The 17,212-nt window shown below is 35.2% G+C and overlaps 1 protein-coding gene across 12 annotated transcripts in view; it reads left to right on the top strand.

Annotated features, from left to right (window-relative positions):
* The window catches only part of CTNNA2 (catenin alpha 2), a 475,915-nt gene that overhangs the window by 187,760 nt on the left and 270,943 nt on the right, over positions 1-17,212 (top strand). The gene's annotated exons all lie outside the window — the stretch shown is intronic.

The following is a 17,212-nucleotide window of genomic DNA, read 5'->3' as shown; positions in this document are numbered from 1 at the left end:
GAATATTGGTTAGCAATAGTAAACTGATAATATATTTGATTGCCCTAATTAAAAGCATTTGATTATATCAGCTTGGAACATTTTCTATAATATGATTAAAATTGCACTGGAATTCATTCAGCGGTTTTACACTTCAATAATACACAATATGGAATGAAAACCTGGCAGCAGTCTGATGAACTCAATGTTGCATGCAGGAATACAGAGTAAGCACAATTACAGGGTTTCAGAAGTAGTGGACAAGTAATGCATTTCAACATATTTTGCTTTTGTCTTTGCTTAGTCTTCAAAATGAAGCTTTAAATTTCACAAGTGCAACTTGAAACTCTTTCACGGTTGTTTTAATAGTTCTTTTTGAAACCGTTCAAAAATGCATGCTTTATTGTTTGTATGTACTTCACATTTTGCATGAAGTGCCTGAGTTTTTTGCTTCACTGAAATATCTTGATTGGTTTACTTCCTGCTTCTTTTCTTTCCTCTCTTGTTTTTCAAACTTGATATATAATACTTTTTTTTTTTTTCTCCCTTTTAAATCTCCCATTTTTCATCTGATCCACTGGGGATCTTTTTGTTGTTGTTGCTTTTCATTTGTTTGTTTCCCTCATTTTACTTCTCCCAAGTACAGAAAAAATCCATATTGGTGTCACTAAAGGTGGATTCTTTGAAAATACCTTTCTTCCAAGTTAAGCATCTCAGGGCCACTTTCCTCACTTCAGTTATTTTCTCTCCTCTCCTTCCTTCAGTACTATTAGATTGTCTGTTTTGCTTTGTTATTTCTAAGTTTCACAAAACCAGGAGAAAGAGTCAGTGGAAAATAAAGGGAGTATCTTGGAATGAACCTTAAAGGTAACCAAGGAGTGGGAGGTCATGAAAGGGGAATGAGGGCATGGAAGAAAAACTGAGCTGTCAGTAAGCAAATGGTAGAATGGTGCAGAAATTCTATAATGGTTAAAAAAATATATTTTCCTGTACTATTACCTTATTTGTTTGCCTTAATTTCCTAATACTGTAAAATTTGTGAAGTAAAGGGTATATTTTGTTGGTAGTAAAAAGCATAGAATTCTTTCAAAATAAAATGTAATAAAGTACATTCTGTACAGTCCTATAGGCTGAGAACTGGGGTAATAATTTAGCATGATCTGGTAAAGGTAATACAAAACTGTTACTCCTATTTTTGAACTTATAATTCGTAACTACATACTTAGCATCGGCTTCTGTGTGTTAATTTACTAGTATAAATCAGCTTCAACTTTATTGGGAGCAAAAGGTCTCAAAGTGCTATGTTGCCAATCTCAAGATTTGCTCCAAAAATAGTCACTCATAAGATGGAATCAGAACCAAAGGATTTCATTGTGTCTTTGAAGTAACAAATTCACAGTGCCAAGCAAGCTGTGGAACAGGCTTCCCACAGCAACTACTTTCCCTTACCAAACTGATTGCAAAATAAAGTTCATGGTATTCTAGGATAAAGAAAAACTCTGGTGTCAGAGCTGAGAAAACTTAGTGCAAAGTTGTGTCATGGGAGAAGACCAACAGAAAAAGGAGCGCATCCGTAGGACAAAGTAGTTGGTGCTGAGGACCCGATGTCCACATCACACCCATTTCATAAGGATTTGTGTTGATCTAGGTCTGCTCCAGACTCATGGCATGAGCACCTGGCAGTGGCTGGTGCTCCCGAATTGTACCTCCTGGTTTAGTTTTATCTGAAAGCAATCCTGTCCACATATCCTGAGGCCATATATATGAACCAAAGTGCAGTGAACAGGAGCCATCCCAGATGCACAATCCCAAAATGCAGATGCAGAGTCACTCATAGTTCCCAAATTGCTTCTTTATGGAGTTTTATCTATAAAGAGAGATCTGGGTGGATGATTCCCCCCGCTCCTGCCCCAGCTTTGGAGTCACGTATTGTAACTCTGTTCCTTTAGTTAAACATTTTTCTTTTTGCTGTCATGTTATGACTAGTAGTTTCCACTTGGTGCCCATGAACGAAATCATTATTTTCAAAAGAATTCATAAATAACAGGCAATTCTAAGTGCCAGGTGCTGTTTCTTGTATGTTCAAATAACATGATTGCATTAAAAAGCTGTCACTACAAAACTAAAACTGAAAATGAAAATACTTTTAAAAAAAATCAGTATTATTGCTCATAATGTAACTTGCTGGATTTTACATCTCTTTTCTGGTAGGTGGAAACCTTCTCCAAAATTAAATCATTTTTTTTTCTGTCCTAACCAGAGAATGTAATCTCATTGACAGAGTACTGAAATTTTATAGATAATCTTTCCTTTTTGTTTGTAGTATGCTCTTAAATAAACAAATAAATAAACAAAAAACTAAAAAACACATAAATAGAGTTTAGGTCATATAGTAATTTAGTTAATTGAATGAATGTGTTTTTCTGAGGACTTTTATCAGCCCCACCAGCAGATATTGTCTGTATCAATTCAAACATTCATACAGAAATTTCAGTTTCACATATTATAGTCAAGACCTTGCATGTCATTGTTCACTGCAAAGTTAAAATAAACTGGAGTGAAGTTAGGGTTCACTTATGACTATTGGCTACCAAACATTCAGTATATAAATGGAATGGAAACCACTTAGGATATAATTGCATCGTAAAAGACTGCTCTCAACCAGACATATAAGTCAGTATTACCACTTATATTCAGTATATTAATATTCATTTCTAGACTGAAACGGTGGTGGTCATTGAATTTTGTAACCATTTTTTTAATATAATTTGTTCAGCATTATATTATTGCATGAACCATGCAAAAGTACTGGAAATTGTCAGAATCACTGTGAACTCAACATCATAGTTGGTAAAGTGACATAGGCTCAAAGTAGCTTTGAAGAGAAAAGGCCAATGACTTTTTTTTTTTTTTTTTGGCTGAGATTTAGTTTTCATTTTTATTCATGGGAGAATTTTGCAAAAAGTCCATCCTGTCACCAAGAAAAAGATTGTAGTGTTGGTAACTTTATACTAGGTGTCTGTAGCTTGTACTGTTGAAACCAGGGTTCCTACTTAGGAAGAGTATAAGAGTAACATTCGGAAAATGATAACATTTGGCTACTTTCATACCAATACTATGTGAGCCAGGAGAGCCCTACAGAGGTAAGCAAACCTGTGCCTGAAAATTGAGAACAATGTCTGGAAAATACTAAAGAGTGTACCGGCATGTAAAATTAAGCAGAAAACATTTGCTCATTGGCTAACTCCATCAGACAAAAACAAAACCCACACAAGCAGGAATCATACCAAGTCATACAAGAGGTAATTGTACAAGTTACTGGTGGTGTTTCTTGACAGAAACATAGAATCATTTTGGTTGGAAAAGACCCTTAAGATTGGCAAGTCCAACCATCAACCTAACAATGCCAAGTCCACCACTAAACCGTGTCCCTTAGTGCCACGTCCACACATTTCTTAAATACCTGTGTGGCTGGGGATGCCACCGCTTCCCTGGGCAGCCCATTCCAATGCTTGACCATCCTCACCATGAAGAAATTCTTCCTGACATCCGATCTAACCCTCCTTTAGTGCAACTTGAGGCTATTTCATTGTGTCTTATCACTTGTCACCTGAGAAAAGAGAACGAGGTCTGAAAGGAAAAAGAATATACCATGAGGGAAAAATTTAAATGGAAAGAAATAGGATTTGTGGGAAAAACAAACAAACAAACAAAAAAAACAACCTGACCCCAAACCCCTGCCATGGTGGGTCAGACCTTGTAGTCCTTTAGCTTGGTGTCGTGGAGTTGATGTCTACCAGTAGCAGGTAAACACCTGCTAAACAAACACCTGCTAGCAAAGAGTGCAAGGAGCAACAAAGTCATGGGGTGAGCGTTCCGCTGCTAAGCCTCCGCTCGGCTGTGATTTAGACACTTTCTGAGCTGAAATTAGCATCTGAATCACCATTTTAATAGCCATCAATGGACCTATAATCCACTCATTTTTCTAAAGACTTATTGAACCCACTCACATGTGTGAGCTTGCCTGCAACAGAGAATTTCTGAAATTAATTAGATATTGTATGAAATAGTAATAATTGTTGTTCATTTTAAATGTCCTACCTTATTATTCTGTATTTTCAAGACATTCTGTTTTAGATCTCCTAATTTATTGATTAATGGCCAAGTTACAAAATAATGGTCTTTGCCTTTCTCTATTTTGCAGTCTTAATGACCATTTTTTCATTGAAAGCCTAACTGCTCCATACACTAGTCTCTCAAGAGATGCTAAGCCCTTAAATATATATTTTGCTTTGTCATTTTATTCTTAAAGAGAGAATACTCTGGTCGTACAGTGTGTATATGATTATCTTTCAAAATCCCTTTTCATATAATGTTTAGTAACTTGGTGTTATTTAATAAGTTAATTTAAAAATGTGGAGGCAGTGCTCATATTCAGCTGAATAATACATTCGAAGAAAGATGCTGTGATAAGTCATGCAGTACAACTTATTAACCTTAGGTGGACAGTTAGAGAATTGCTTTGCATCTTCACAGAATCGAACAGAATGAGGTCAAATCCCAATCTATACAGGGCTGGTTTTCAGCCAAGTGGTTCGGCGAAGTTTTCTTGGAATTGGCAGTGCTGTTACTCCTTCTGCACTGGAGTGGGGAGTATCCAGAGAGGGTATCTTCATCGGTATTCATGGTCGCTACCAGCAGCACGGAAATACAACATGGCAAGTTTGTGCTGATGCTACACAATTTATTATCTTTGAGTGACCTTTGGCTGACAGTTAGCTACAGCTGAATAATATTGACAAATTAGGGTGGATCAATTTAATTTGTTTTTAATACAATTTGCTAATTACTCTTGAAATTAGATTTTCAGGAGGTTTCGTTGTAATGTTGGAAAAGGATACTGGGGAAGGAATTCAAAACTTGCAGCAATAAGCACAATGCCTTAATTTTAGGCTATTTCTGTAAAACATTACTGCCATTTTAACAACAAACAAGGGATCAAAATAAGAAGTGGATGCTTGGAAAAAAAAAAAAGAGACAAAGTAATGAAGTTACAGCGAGCTGTTTAATGGGATGTGATGATGGGGAAAATAAGTTTGTAGATTTGACATGCGTTCTCTCAATTTTGCCTAGATTCATTTGCAGTGTTAGACATATTCCTTAAACTTCCTCTATCCATCCCTTTTTTTTTAGAGGAAAAAAAACCCTTAATGTGGACCATCATGTGTTAATTTGTAATGTATTAAGATAATTTGCTTTTGCTAGCATTATAAAAATAATTATGGTAGTGTAAAATGAGTTGCTGGTCTTCCTAAATTAATTAAAGAATAATGAGATTAATCATGAGTAGGAGGGAGTCTAACAGAATTTTAATATGGAAGAGCAAAATTTGGAATATACCATCTTTTATCCTCTTTGTGTTAGTGTATATATATGTTTTATCACATGAATGGCTTCTCACAGGGCAGTATGTAGGTGCTAAATAGATGAGGTCAAAGGATAAAAACTCCTTGTAAATTACTACATGGTGTAGTGCCTTGAGTTCCATGCACCGAGAAGATACAAAATCAGTGAAAAGAATTCATATGTGATAAACACTTAATAAACACTTAAAAACACCACTGTGGTAGCGATTTTACCCAGCTATGCAGCTGAGCTCCACCACACCGCTCTCACTCCCACTCCTCAAAGGGAAAGGGGGAGAAAATACAACGAAAAGGGCTCAAGGATTGGGATCAGGATAGGGAGATCACTCAAAAATTATCATCACGGGCAAAACAGACTTGACATAGGGAGCTTAATGAAATATATTGCCGATCACTAGCAGACTAGAGCAGTGAGAAACTAAAGGCTGGAGCGGGCTCTGCTCTGACATGGAGCAGGTGCTGGGCTCTGCTCACAGAGGCCACCTCTGCAGCCCCCTGCTACCAAACCCTTGCCGTGTAAACCCAATACAACCATGCACGTGATGCTTTTTAAACACAGGGGAGACATAGGCTCTGCTTTAAGTTTTAACATGATGGTCTTATCTCCAAGAGAGGAAGACTATGAGCAGGCAGGAGGGAAAAGAATACGGGCTGCAGATACTCCTGGAGGCTTTCCATGTGCAAGATGCTCTTACTGGCCTTTTCTTTGAGCTGGAAGAATAAAGAGCTAAGGACAGAAATGTCTCAGGCTTTGATCTGTCCCTAATCTGCATGTGATAAGAATCTCCTTTCACCCACTGTCTTAAATAGGGTATGGACTGCTCATCAGAAGTTATCACAGGTATTTTAACTTAGGGAAGCATGTGTAGATCCATAGATTTCTCATTCTTTTTGTGCCCTGAGAAATATTCAGGTTTTCTCTACTTAGAGCAAATTAATTTGATGGAAAAGTACATGGTGGCTTAATCATTTTGGAGACTACTTTGTTTCAAATAATCAAAGAGGCTAATTAGATCACTGAATTTCACAGAAACATTTTGTCTAGTGAAGGTCTTGGACAACAGGGGATTTGCAGAAATGAGCAGATCTTTTCTCATTAGATACTGTTAAGCTATGAGGTATCACGTCATATGGTGTATTAAGACAGACACTCATCCAATCACAAAAATCATTTTGCCATTTTAAGTCACACAAGTAGAAATGTTAAAATCTAGACATTCATTAGAAAGGCAGTAGGTGAAGCAAGGTAAGTGGGAAGTTTGACTTTTAAATTAGGCAAACTTTTCTCATTAATGAGGTAAGTTTAAGCCTGGAAAAAAGCTGTCATGGGCTGTTTGTTCTGGAAGAGGGTCTGTATAGAACAGAGAGCATTCTAGGCTTTTCCTTAAACTGCTCTTTTAAAGCATTGTAATCTGCTTCTGGTACAATTTATTGATAGTCTGACAGCAGCCTGCTGTCAGTATGAAAGCCTTGAGAGTGACCCAGCACTGTTTTGTACTTTGATAAGGTTGTGCTTTGAAAAAATACAGCTTTGGACCAAAAAAAATCCCTTTTTTTTTTTTTTTTGTTTTAGTGGCTATCACACAAATTTCTTGGGCTTGTTTTCAAATCATCATTTCTTAAGTTGTTTTGGCTTGGAATGGTTTATCAGTTTGTGTGATGAGATGTTAAGTAGCTCAAGGAATATCATACTCATTCTGAAGTTCTTGGTTAATGATCTGCTTTAAAATGAACTTTTGAAGCTGTGAGAAAGAAGCTAGACCCATGCAGGTGATGGGAGTTGCCAAAGGAAGCAAATTACGAATGCTTTCTTTTGGGGCTTTTCTCAGGGCTCATCAAGACCTAGTCCAGGTTGTGGTACATCAAACGGTGTTTTACAGAGGTTTGTAGGGGCATATTGCAGGCTTTTACATTTCCTTTCACAGGTATGTTTTAGCGTATTTTAAGGCAGCCTCAGAAACGAAACAGGTAGTTTCTAGATTGTCAAAGGATGTCAGAGCTCTGGAAATGTTATTGACAGTACAACTCTGCTGGCTTGTCTCTTTTCTGAGGTTATTTATGGAGAATTCCCAAGGTGGTTTGCATTTGCCAAGAATAAACTTCTTTTGCCCTAGCCATCTGCATTCTCTGTCCCCACTTATATGCCACAAATCTTCCTGTATAACCGTGTATGGGAATGATGGAAGAACTCTCAGGATGCACACCCAGTTTCCAGTATGTATGCAGCTGGGTGCCGCTGGGGCTCTCAGAAGCAGCAGCAGTACTGCCAACTGAGATGCGTTTTGTGTCTCAACTGCAGAGCCTAAAAAATGACACACTGACATTTTTCCATTTTTTACGTTACTCATAAAAATGAGAGATAAGTAAACCAGCTACTTTGAATCACTGATCTTTAATGTTTGACTTACTAGAAGACACACACAAAAACCCTAGGTACACCTAGGTATTAGCTACTAGGTCAGTTAGGAGCTGCAAGTGCAGGGCTTTGTGCATGGAAATCGTTGACAAAAAAAAAAAAAAGCACAAGTCGGTCCTTGTGATTCTTTTTTCCCATAGAGTCATTTGTCAGAAACGGTTTTAAATTTGTTCTGAAAAATACTGAAGATTCTCGAACCTGAGCAGGAGTGTCGTGTGTGCTGTCTGGGGCTCTGTGCGTTGTGGAACAGCCGGTTACACCAACAGTGCGGTTTGTGCTTTGGTGTAATTCATTTCCTTCCTTCTCTGCTGCTGTACTACAAACAGCCCATCTGTTAAAGTGAGTAGATTGCAGACAGCGTTTTAACTTTTGGTATATGAAGTATTTTTGATGTTTTCTGTAAAAATATGAAGCCCTCATAAATCTGCTATGTACTGGTTCTCTACTGTGAAGGGTATATATTTTTTTCTACATGTGAGAGTTGAAAACATATAGATCAGTAAAAATAACGATGAAAACAATGAATAATAAAGAGAATTAACTTCCTTTTTTTTTTTTTCTAAATATTGTAAAACCCATGACAAAAACTATCATAAACTATCTGTTATCACCAGGCAATTTTCATCTTTTTCAGTTTGATTTCATTTTCCTGAGGATGACAGGCAAATTGGATTTTTCTGATTGGTTGAGTGTCTCCTTTTATCTCCTTTTATGGTCTCTCCTTACATGGTCAATATTTTTATTACAGCATCACAATGAAATATTAGAATGAAAACATCGCATAAATGATGATACACATTGCATGATTCATCAACGCAGTGTTGATATATATCAGATTGGAAAATTTCAAATGGCACATGAAAATATCCGAAATATCAAATTGGACATGAATGAATTGTAACATGAGTGAATATTGTTTATGTTTTACAACTTTTAGGGTTTTTTTTGGATTTAACCAGGAAAATGCTGATTCATATACAAAGTTTATGTTGAGTTCATGGTATCAAGTCTATAGTATGACTAACTGGCAATCTATGTAGGACACTTGATGCTGAATGAGTGATGGCTTTTGCATGGGTTGTCCAATTTTTGGTGGTGTGGTTGCACATTTGCTTTGTTTCATTGGGGATCTTGGTTCTTTAGATTCCCATGAATGCAACTTCCATGATAGCACTGGTGGAAGGTTTGACAAGTCCACACTGATAGGTCTGAGTCTACGTTCCTACTTAAGAACCATTTTCTTTCTTTGTTACTATTGAAATAAGGTAATATATATATACATATATATATAATGCATATATATATATTTAAGTTTTTGTGGAAAGGTAAGCTTCTGTGCTTCTTCAGATTTCTCACAAATCTCTTTATTTTTTTTCCTATCTAGAACACAAAATATATTTCAAATAAACAGTTCAGTGTAGGTGCTTGGTCATGGTCAGTTTGCAATCCCCAGAATGAGCGTCAGGATGAATAGTTTATGCCTTTTTTTTGACACAGAAGTAAAATGGAATATCTGATACTAAGTCAATCTTCTTCATGGCTATTTTCTTTAATAAGTCTTTAATAGTGCATTTCTGAGATTCTCATTTTAGTAAGACTATCGTTTTATTGACTTTTACAAACAACTGCCACATAAGAGGGATTTTTTAGATTTTGATTATTTCACTTAGCCATCTTATTTTTTATAATGTTGTGCCACTATTCTTGTACTTTTCTGCTATATAAACTTTTTACAAGTTCCTTGGTACTCTGTTTTGTAAAGAAAATAGTTACATTTATAGCATTAACATTTCACCATATGCAATATTCTTATTGTTAAGTCTTCCTTTAACACTGCCATATTTATTCATTTTCATTGGTGGTTCTTTCCATCCTTACTCTTATCATTTCAGTGACAACAGAACATCACGGTTATAAATTAAGCCAGATTGTAAAATACCTGGAGGGGTTACATGTCTCTTAAAACATCAGTTATATTCTTTAATTACCAAATAACATTTAGATTATGATCCTTGGAAAGCACTAGAAAACACACAGTGAAAATCTGATTTGCCATTTTGAATTTAATCAGAGGAACTCAGTGCTGACCATCGGTGGGTTTTCTTGGTATCCTGGAGGGGCTGTGTTGACTGTTGAGCTTGCCAAGTCTTTGTATGAAGGTCACAGTCATGAATTTAGTTTGTGACTAAAAATCACACCTGTCTATTTTATTTTAAGGATGTTTCTCTTTTCAATGTGAGCAAAAGACTGAATTTTCAAGCCTCCTAACATATTGAATTTTTCTTAAGCAGCTGTATGTTTTGCCATCTTGTAGAGCACTTAAACTATTGGAATACCAGTCTACGTGGTAGGATAGCAAAATATTTATTTGCCTGAAATTTAAAACAATAAGTATTTAAATACATTAAGCTGTTCCTTCTATTTTTCTCCACTGTAATTCCTTTTGCTAGACATCTCTTTTACTTCTTTTACTTGGCAGTTGACAATTCTCTGCAAGGTTGGTTTAGCAGACTAGTAGTCTGTGATTATTATGGAGGGAAGTTAAACCTCTAGATACAACAGTACTGATTGGTATAATAAATATGAAAATTTAGAATCTACAAAATATTGAAGAATACATCTCTAATAATAATAAGGTTAGAAAAATCCAGACCAGAATAATTTCAGAAATTCTGAATAGAAGAAAGCAGGTATCTTTCTATTACTGTTATTATAGGTCAGATTGACAGCTGGACTTGATGACCTTGAAGGTCTTTTCCAACCTAGATGATTCTGTGAATATTTATTCCATTGATTGTAATTACAGGGAGCACTACAGGTGCCTTTAAAAAATCATAATTAAATCTTATTATTTTAATGACGCTGACATATGTACAAAGAAAGTTACCCCAACTGTTAATACCCTTATTTAATTATTTATTGACACCTACTTGACTGTAAATGCCCACCAGAAATTACTGCAGTTTACTACTAGCTTCTTCCTGTATTATCTCCGTGCTTATAATGCTATACACCTTATTTCATAATCTAACATATACATTTTAAAATTTATGGTACAAGTTTGCCAAGTCTTAGACAGTGAAACTCAAGTAACTCTGTCCAGAAAGCTCATCCTGCTTTCCCATACAAGAATAGAAGGGAACTAAAACAAGATAAAGAGAATACATTTGTAGACTTTAAGAAAAAATATCTAGATAAAACAATATGTTTTGAACATTATGTTTTCAGTTTAACTTGTTATTTAGCAATATAGCATTGCTAAATAAGTTGGTAAGTTGGTATCTAAAACTGGTACATTTGAGAAGCTGGCTTTGATGTAAAATGTAATGGAGATGTAGGTACCTAAAAAATAAATAGGATAATTCAGAACCCCATATAATGTAGCATTTTTTGCATTGAATATTGCAACGTTGAAAACACAGTAGCATGGAAGTGATAAAAGCAGTATATTAATATTTTAAAACTTACTGGTATCAGAGGCTTGAGAATTAGAATCTTATTAAAACCATATTCCTAATTATATGACCCACAACAAACAGACTTCAAATTACTTTTTATTTAGCAATTTGGTTTTGGCATTTGCAGCATATGCTTCCTGTTGCATTTTACTGTGTCAGTTAGTAAGGGTTGGGGAATAAATGTATCACTTTGCAGCATCTCATAAACTGCTGGCTTTTAAACATTGATTTCAGGGAATTCAAAATGCTGAAAAATTGATAAGTCATTTCCTCTTTTTTATCTCTCTTTTGGAAAGCTTTCATTGTTGTATCCTGCTATAAGATACATGGAAACAATGTAAGCATTCAAATGATAAATAAATGTGTATATATGTCTTATATACTTCTATTCTTCTAATTACTGACATCTAATTCCAAAAATAATTTACATATGTTCAAAATGGATGCTTGCACAGAATGTATGTGATAAAAGTTTAATTAAGACACAAGACATGTTCTTTTTCCCAGTAATGTTATATAGGGACAGGTTTTTATGACTGAGATTATTTGAAAATGTCTTTTAAAAAGTACATGATTTATTGTTGGATTTTGGTCTAAAAATGTGGTTCCAGTACCAAACTTATAGGTAGAAGTATTTACTACAACACATGCTAAAATTCTTGCAAAAAGTTAAAGAAAATATTACGTTGCTCTTCTCTGAATCTTATGCAACGGCAACTGTCTATGAAAAGACCTTTACTAAATTATTTCCTTGCTCTGTCAAAGGAAACATTGCGCATATTTTTCGTTTTGAAAATTGTCTATAATTGCCTCTTATCCAGCTTCAGGTTACTGCCGTGTTAGCGAGTCTTTCAATTTACTTAGAAATTATCCAGTAGTTAATTTAAATAATATAATGGGAATTTCTTTTGTGATTAGGAAACCCGTAATGTTTTATCAATATCCAGTGCAAAACAGATTAAGACGTTATATCAGCTCCTAGTGATCTGGATGTTCAAGGATAAGCTGAACACAGTGCTGGAGGTAGAGCAGGTCCAGAGGCCACAAGGATGCTCAGAGGGCCGGAGCCTTCCAGAGCCTAAGGGGAGGTTATAAAAAAGATGAAGAAACACATTTTACCAGGACCTGTACAGACAGGATGGGGTGCAGTGTTTTAAACTGAAAGAAGTTAGATTCAAGATGGATATAAGAAAGAATTTTTAATCTTCCTCAAGAAAACCCCTTGCAAAACAAGTGGTGCGAAAGTGGTGAGCCAATCCTTAAAGTTAATGAATTTCAGGACATGTGTGTAAAACAAATGGTACCTAATAACTCTTCATGAGTCTTTTTTCTGTAGGTGCAGACAAGGAAATTATTATTTTTTCCCTCCATCTCTTGAGGCAGTGTGTCTGCACTGAAGTTCTTGGGTACTGGCAAGATGGAACTAAATGCCTCAGAATTATTTGCAGTCTCTGTGATGTGCTGCTTGCAGGATAGTTCTGGGAAGCATGATTAGGAAAGCCTTGTAAATTTATAAATATCAATCTTACAAACTGAAAAATGCTCACTTTGATAGGGCTGTGTTTCACTCACTGTCACTGCTTATCTGAACTTTTAGGTAGAAGATAACAAAAGATTTTTTTTTCTTCTCCTCTAATCACTGTTTCTGACAAATTCGGAACTGATGGAATATGCCATTAAAAAGAAAGAAGAAGAAAAAGAACAAGCAGAACCTCCACTTAGTGCCATTAAGGATTTTTTCTTTAGTTGGGTGACATTTGGGGGATAGGCTGCAATTATTCATTGAATATTGTGCTTTTGAGTTGAAGGAAGAAGACATGTTCTTTTATTTCCTCTCTTTCTCCGTATGCTGCTGATAATAATCTGTACGTTTTCTTTTCTTTCCATTTTATACCTATTTATTTGTGTACCACTGCATCCCTATTAATTAGGCCCTGTATTTGCTGAGCTAAGCCATTGCTTGTCTATTTACCTTTTTTACTTTTTCTCTGGACATTTCTAACTGTCCTCACAAGCTCTTGTCTCCAGACCACATTATGCGATTTTTAGAAATATTTTAGTTCTGTTTATCCACATAAACAGCTTTATGTACCACTTTCTATTATGAAACCATGACAATTGGGCTGATACTGACCTCTGTCTTTCTATGGGATTTTATTATTATTATTATTATTATTATGGTTATTTGAGGCTGTAGGGTTTCTCTGCAAAGAGATAGAGGTGAATAAATGTTACCCAGTTAACTTTCTCAACCTTTCAGCCAAATGCAATAAAGAGCCCGTGCTGTGAAGACAGAAATACTGTAATATATGTAATATAATATTTGACTCTAATGCATCAATTTCTGCCATAAGATAATTTTACCATTTATTGTTGCAATCTATGCTTACAGTTAATTAGGAAAGAATAGGAGATGTCCTATTCTCTCCTTCAATATATTAGTCGTCTGTGAGACGATGGGACTTTTCTAATGTCATGCATATTCCTGCTGTATTGTATTGGTGCTATGCATAATGGGAAGAGAGAGGAAAAACAAGAGATGAGTGTAGAACCATTCTTTTTCTTCACTTAGGGCTTTCTCCAGAACCAATTAAAATCCAGTTAAATCACTGAAGTACAACATGAACATTTAAAAATAGGAAAGGTGATTGGAGATCGGTGAGATCAGCAAAGCTACTTGAAACTACACTTGCATTCTTTTATCAGACCGATAAAATTTCAAGGTACTTGTGTCCATTGAAACACCTACTTCAATCTGCAAAGAATGTCCAAGTCAAGCTCATGACTGGGGAGTGGACTCGTAGTGCTCTGCCCTGCTTAAATCACTGAACCACATTTTTCTTTCAAGTAAGTATCAGGCCCAAGCCAAAATAGCTCCTTTCAGCACTCATTTGTCATGATCAGGACAAGTATCATGCAAATATTAAGTATCGTGCTTGAAATCCTGATATTATACATAACAAGTGAATATAGGCTCACACAGCAAGGGAAAAAGTATATTAAAGTCCTTTAATCCTTGCTCCAGCAAATCCACACATTACATGTGCATTTTTCTTTTATCTTTGTCCTATTTTATTCCTCTGCTTGAAATTATTTATATTATATATAATAACATTATTATTAAATTTTGTGATAAAGTTATGTATTCTAAATAGTACTCTGTGGGAACTGGTGAACTTGTAGCAATAGGGGGTTGTGGAAATATTTCTGAAAAAACAAGGCAAAACTATTGTTACATTTTCTTACAATATTTAACAGGATTTTGTTGTTGTTGTTGTTGTTAGGTTTTGCTTATTTTTTTTTTCCTCCTTTTCTGCCCTTGAGCTGGGTGGTTGCAGTAGAATGGCAGAAAGATATAATTTAATCTAAAAAAGCATGCTATGTTGAAAGTAACTTCAAAGCTATCATTAAACATACTTACAATAATTAGTTTCAAAGCATTCTAATTCCTAGCAGTGTTTGAAGAATTCAGCATCTAATGAAGTAAAATAAATTACACACCACTTTGTTCATTGAATAACCAATTTTCTTCCCCTAACCACCATTTATCAACAGAGCCTTTCACTGGAAAACTTCTCAGCTCTCTAACTCAGACCCAAGCACACTCATTTCCCCTCCCACACACACATAATGAACTTGATTATAACACCTTTGTTGGATTATAATTTACAAAAAGTAATAGTTCACTTTGGATTAGGGTTGAATCAAGAGAAAGGAAATGCTCAGTGCAAACTCTCTAATGCTTTACTTTAAAGAACTCTTGTTAGTGGTGATGAATGAGGAAAAATTGCACATCCAAAATTCTGTATTATGATATCCTTAAATAATAAATTGAGAAGCTCTATGCACTATGTAATTTGAACTATATTTTCTCTTGGAGGAAACATTTTAAATTGCATTTATTAACAGTGATTTGCATGAAGTCAACAGGTTATTGATTTAGTGACTTTTGATGCAAAAGAAAAAAAAAGAAAAAAGAATATTTTTATGCACACAAGTAATCCCACTGACATTAGGGAAAAACTTCGTCTCACATTTTGACCTGAGGATATGAAGTATGTGGTTTCCCTCCCAGCAACACATTTCAGCAGCAACAAGAAATAAAAAGTGAGAAATTTCCATGGGAGAGTGAGTGGAAAAGGAAAAGGGGCTAGGTACTGGTCATGTAGCCTGGCTTTCTTGCTTTTTATATTTTTCAAGTATAATGAGAAAGTATGTTTGCTTGAAATTACTTACGAACTAAAGGTGAACTGCAGTACAAGTCATGAGGCGGCTCTTGTACAAATTATCCCGAAATACAGAGCGAGCTGAAATTGGATTCTTCATAAAGCTAGGAGAATCCAGTATGTGTGAAATCCCTGGTACCTCTGGGACGTGGAAAAGTACCAGAGCAGGGGAAAAAAGGAATGATGTTTGTTGTTTCTAGTACATCTAAGGTTATCCATTTCCTCTATCCATTAGAAGATCATTTCTTTCCTTTTCTCAAAGGGAAAATCCCAGCTCATTTTTAATTTCTTCTCCAGTTTGACTTTTTTTTTTCTTCCTGTGCAATTGGACCAAGCATTTATTATTTCATTTATTTACTCATTCTTTTATTATTATTATTTGTTTGCAAATGTTTATCTCACGTTGCACATTGCACCTGTCTAAATTTACATTTTGCATTCTGTCTGTTCACATAGTCACGACCAAAGGGGATGACCATTCCTAGGCCAATTAATAACAAAATTGGAAAGGATTTTGTGTAAGGGAGATATGTTAGAGTGTTTACTGCGTTAGCTGTCTGCTGAGATTCTGTAATAATGTTAAAAATGACAAAACCACCAGAAGATTAATTGAATAGTAATTTTGAGAAACAATACGACTTATTTATTGCTAAGGACTGTAACATATCAAAACGAGCTTTCATGCACTTTTAAAATGTTGATCTTAAACCCCTGAGAAAATGAAGACAATTTTTAAACAAGTTTCCTCATTATTTTTCCTTTTATGATGAATATTGTGCAGAAACATCTTAAAACCCTGGGGAATGGTTTTTCATAGATTTTTCTCTTTGTGACATTCATATTTCTTTTAGGTAATGCAATGAATAAGCAGATATTACATATACATGTATATGTATGTACATATCAAATTATAGATACAGATGTCTTACTGATGTTTTTAGGACTAGATGTAAGCAGCAAAGATAAATAGATAAATATAGGTAATACAGCAATTATTACACAAACTAATGAAACTTTGGAAATTAAAAATCAAAGGCAATGCTCTGTCCGTACTGTAGATCTCTTGGTGTCATTCTGTGTTGATCATTCAGTGTGGATTGTTTGCTGAAGGAACCCCAGTGATAAAATAACATCATTTACCCGCTCTTCACAGAGGACATGATGCATTAGAGCTCTGTTTTCTTCGAAATTGTAATGGCTGGTCATAGCAGACATAGTTGTTGATTTGCTGTCCTTGTTATAATGCCACATGGATACCAAACGTGACATTGAATGTAGAAGAAATAAAGTATTCTGTAAAAGTTGTTCTGGTTTTACTTTGAAAGTTTGGGTTTCTCTTCATTACTGTGCAGGAATTTTAGGACTATACTTGGCTGTTCTGTGACCATACTGAGCAGGTTTTAGTTTTGTTTTGATTTTGGACTTCCTATATAGAAAATACATTCTGTTCTGCTTCTACTGAATTACCAGACCTAAATATATCTATTTCAGCTTTTGCACATGGAAGCTCCTGCCTCTGTATTTCCAGCTATGGAAGAAGCCTGTGGGACTAGACCCTTGCTTTTTCCTTTTTTTTTTCTTTTTTTTTTTTTTCCTATAATTTAATATGCAGAATGAATGGCATAGCTTCTTTGGAAAACAGTTTCTAATAAAAATCCCTGCAACTTTGTGAAAAAAAAACAGAACAGCATAGGCACCAGGAGGTGC

Source organism: Anser brachyrhynchus, assembly GCF_964034855.1.
Source record: "Anser brachyrhynchus genome assembly, chromosome: 4".
Classification (NCBI taxonomy): Eukaryota; Metazoa; Chordata; class Aves; order Anseriformes; family Anatidae; genus Anser; species Anser brachyrhynchus.
The sequence above is the reverse complement of the archived record's forward strand: the minus strand, read 5'-3'. Positions and strand labels throughout refer to the sequence as shown.